Genomic DNA, 4112 nt, shown 5'->3' with positions numbered 1-4112 from the left:
TTCTTCCTTCCTCCCTCTCTCCCTTCCACCTTCCTCTCCTTTCCTTCCTCTCTCTCTCCCTTCCACCTTCCTCTCCTTTCTTCCCTCCCTCTCTCCCCCCACCCTTCCTCTCCTTTCCTTCCTCCCTCTCTCCCTTCCACCTTCCTCTCCTTTCTTCCCTCCCTCTTCCTCCCCACGCTTCCTCTCCTTTCCTCCCTCCCTCTCCCTCCCCCTCCCCCCTCCCTCTTTTCTTTCTGGCTGGTGCAGCTGCTTGGGCCAGGTGTGCATTCCCAGTGAAACGTGCCATTTCTTTTTACCAATAAAGCTGGCTTTGCATTTGCTCCCTTGCTTGGAGATTTCCGGCTAGGCCTGGAGAAGATGTGGTAGGCACGGACTGTCTTAAGATAAGGGGTGGGTAACTGTGCTGACTGTATCTGGGGGCACAGAACATCTCAAGAAGGGCTCCTGACCCCCTGCCTGAGTCTCGATGGCTCTGTGGCTCTGGGCTGCCCCGCCCCTGGCATCCCTGGTGCGGTGGGAGCCCAGCTTCCCTCCGGATTTGTACCCAGACCTTTTGAGGCCAGTGCCAGGGCGGAGGGGAGACCCCCCGAGTCCAATGCACCTGGGATGTTGCTGGGCTTTCATAGCCGATGGCCATCTCTATTCTCGTGCAGCTGTCTGTCTGTCCAGTGCCTATGCCCCAGCTGTGCATGGACGTGACACCCACCCAGGTGCGTAGTTGGGCACAGCCCCCAGTGCGTGCTCCTGGACCCCCTGCATGCAAGGACTGTCCCTCCAGTTACTGGGAGTGCTGTTAGCACACATCCCTCGGCCGTCGGACCCTCAGGGGCTGCCTCAGCTGCAGAGGCCACTTCACCCAAGGTCAGCTGTCCTCCCACATCCGATGACTGCTCCGGGTGCAAATACCGAAGTCCCGGCCGTCTTGGCCTCACTTGGGACAACTCTGAAGGCCTGTTCTGGCTCCAGAACTCCCTGTAGGGTCAACTGAAACAGTCCTCAGGCCTGCCTCGCAGCTTGACCTCTCCCTCTGCCCAGTCCTGCCTGCCTCTCCCTTCCTCATTTGACTCCCGGGTGCCCATTAATAAACATCCTGCACTTTATATTCCGCCTCAGACTTGGCTTCCCTCGGACCCAGACTCTGGCTGCTCACGGATCCACTCTATCGAGGGACTTTGGGCTACACGTTACGGAACACCTGACCAAACTGGCCTAAGCAACAAAGGGCTCAGGTAGATGAGTGTTCTAGGTGAGGCGAGGCTTTACCCGGAAATCAAGCGAGGACACCTTCCTCTTCTTTGTTCCCCAAAGTGTTCTCCTCCCCCTGGGGCTGGCACTCCTGTGGTCACGGCGTGGCTCCCAGCATCTCCTGGCAGGGCGGGGGTTACGATTCGTTCACGTCCTACTGGAAAGAGTGTCTGTCCCAGAATTTTCAGCCAAGGTCTTCCATCTTCACTGTGACCGGACCGGCTTATACCGTGTGCCCACCTTGAAGCAGGCAAGGAGGTGGAGAATGCCTTCTGGTTTCGTCTAGGGCATGCACACCACCCTTGGAGCAGGGGAGGGGTGGTTGGGGTGGAGCACGTGACCTAGGCTAAGGCGGTAGGCACCTCCAGAACCACACGGGTCCCCAAATTGAAATGGAAAATGTTTTTTTTTAATATTTTATTATTTTTTAAATTATTATTATTATTTTTTAACATTTATTCGCTTTTGAGAGACAGCACAAGCGAGGAGAGGCAGAGAGAGAGGAGACACAGAATCCGAAGCAGGCTCCAGGCTCTGAGCTGTCAGCACAGAGCCCGACCCGGGCCTCGGGCCCACGAACTGTGAGATTATGACCTGCATTGAAGTTGGACACTTAACTGACTGAGCCACCAGGGGCCCCTAAAGATTTTGTTTAAAAGTAATCTCTATACCTGGGGCGCCTGGGTGGCTCAGTCGGTTGAGCAGCCGACTCCGGCTCAGGTCATGATCTCACAGCTCGTGAGTTCGAGCCCCGCGTCGGGCTCCGTGCTGACAGCTCAGAGCCTGGAGCCTGCTTTGGATCCTGTGTCTCCCTCTCTCTCTGCCCCTCCCCTGCTTGCGCTCTTTCTCTCTCTCTGTCTCCCTCTCTCTCTCTCAAAAATAAATAAACATTAAAATTTTTTTTAAAGTAATCTCTATACCTAACGTGGGGCTTGAACTCACAACCCTGAGATCAAGAGTTGCATACTCCACCGACTGAGCCAGCCCGGCGCCCCGGAAGTGGACAGTGTTGAACATAATCCGAACAAACACTTAGCTAGCACTCTATCAACCCTATGAGGTACGTGTTGTTAGCATTTTCCATTGTACAGAGGAAGAACCCAATACGTGAAGGGGCAAAGGGATTTTTCCAAAGTCACCAGGCTAATCAGTGGTAGAGACTGGTCACTCTCACTTAACCACTGTACCGTCAGGAGCTCAGCTGAGCCGGAGAGCTGAGGTGTCCCAACAGCCGGTTAAGTCACAACTAATGTGACAGTCAAGCCTTTCGTTGCTTACCCAGTGCAAGGAAGAGGCTAAGCCAGAGAAAGTGCCCACATCTGCCCTGTTGCATTTTCCCCAAGGAATGGCCCACTTGGTCAGGTGGATCAGTGCCTGGGGGTGGTCTTGCTGCTGAGGGAGCCCTGAATGAAAGGCTCTTGGAGTTTTGTGAATCTCCCACACCCCCTGCCCACCCCCCCCCACCAAAGGGTTGAGATGGGGAAGGGAGAATGGGAGGGGCTACGAGAAGGAAAGTAAGTGCTGGGTCCTGAGGCAGACTGGAGACAAGTATCTTCAGGGGTTCCCCTCCCCCCTGATACGGAGGCCTTGGCAGAGGTACCCAAGGAGGGCCTTGGTGGCTGAGTCCTTGGCTGCTCCCCATTCAGAGACTGCTGTGCACTGGCGGGGGGAGAACTTTCCCCGGGGAGGCCTACCAGGGAAAGCCTTCGTAATGGCCTATGGCCTAAAAAATCACATGGGTTTTTGGGCTTGGATCACGATCCTAGGTTCATGGGATCAAGCCCTGCATGGGGTTCCGCACTGAGCGTGGAGGCTGCTTAAGATTCTCATTCTCTCTCTCTCTCTCTCTCTCCCTCTCTCTCGGCACCTGGGTGGCTCAGTTGGTTGAGTGTCCCGACTTTGGCTCAGGTAATGATCTCGCAGTCTGTGAGTTCGAGCCCGCATCGGGCTCTGTGCCGACAGCTGGGAGCCCGGAGCCTGCTTCGGATTCTGTGTCTCCCTCTCTCTCTGCCCCTCCCCCGCTCACACTCTGTCTCTCTCTCAAGAAATAGATAAACATTAAAAAAAATAAAAATAAAAAAGATTCTCTCTCTCTCTCTCTCTCTCTCACTCTGCCCCTCTACCCTGCCCACGCTCTTTCTCTCAAATAAAAAAAAAAATAAAAATAATAATATTCTAATGGCTGTAAAGTGATATCTCATTGTGATTTTGATTTGTGTTTGTCTGACCACTAATGATGTTGAGCATCTTTCATGGGCTTTTGTTTCAAAGAGACTTTTGTGTGACTGAGTACTTTGAACTTCTGATCTTCCTGAGGTATTTATTAGCAAAAGTTTGTACAACCATTGTACAGCCCCAAACCGTCTTTTTTTTTTTTTTTGAGTTTATTTATTTTGAAAGAAAGAGAGATGGCATGAGTGGGGGAGAGGCAGAGAGAGGGGGAGACAACGAATCCCAAGCAGGCTCTGCATTGTCAGCACAGGGACCCGAGGCGGGGCTGGAACTCACAAACCTCAAGATCATGACCTGAGCCGAAATCAAGAGTCGGACGCTTAACTGAGCCACCCAGGCGCCCCTACAGACAAAAACGCTTAGCGTTTTCCCTAGAACATGTTTTCCTTACGGTGAATCTCTTAATGTATCCTTCGTCATTGCCTGGTGTATTTCCCAAACCAAGCAAGTCTTGGTTGCTTTTGGGTTGACAGCTTTTCCCCTCACTTTATCTCTCTTCTCTCCCTTTTACTATCAACAGCAAGAAGAAACCAGGCTTCACCTTCAACAGGTTCTAGTTTAGGTGACCGGCAGGAATTAGGAGGGATTTGGTAAGGCCCTGAAGGGTAGGGTCCTACCCCAGGACCCCTTGTTCC

The 4112-nt window shown here is 53.0% G+C and overlaps 1 long non-coding RNA gene across 1 annotated transcript; it reads left to right on the top strand.

The window, feature by feature from the left end:
• Positions 1 to 134: 134 nt before the first annotated feature.
• LOC123580357 lies at positions 135 to 1100 on the top strand. The gene is made up of 2 exons (XR_006703267.1): positions 135 to 259; positions 654 to 1100. It is a non-coding gene; the product is annotated as an uncharacterized LOC123580357 (long non-coding RNA).
• The last annotated feature ends 3012 nt before the right edge of the window (positions 1101 to 4112 follow it).

The sequence above is a fragment of the Leopardus geoffroyi genome, chromosome A3 (genome assembly GCF_018350155.1).
Source record: "Leopardus geoffroyi isolate Oge1 chromosome A3, O.geoffroyi_Oge1_pat1.0, whole genome shotgun sequence".
In the NCBI taxonomy this organism is placed as follows: Eukaryota; Metazoa; Chordata; class Mammalia; order Carnivora; family Felidae; genus Leopardus; species Leopardus geoffroyi.
This window is presented reverse-complemented; position numbering and strand designations above follow the sequence as displayed.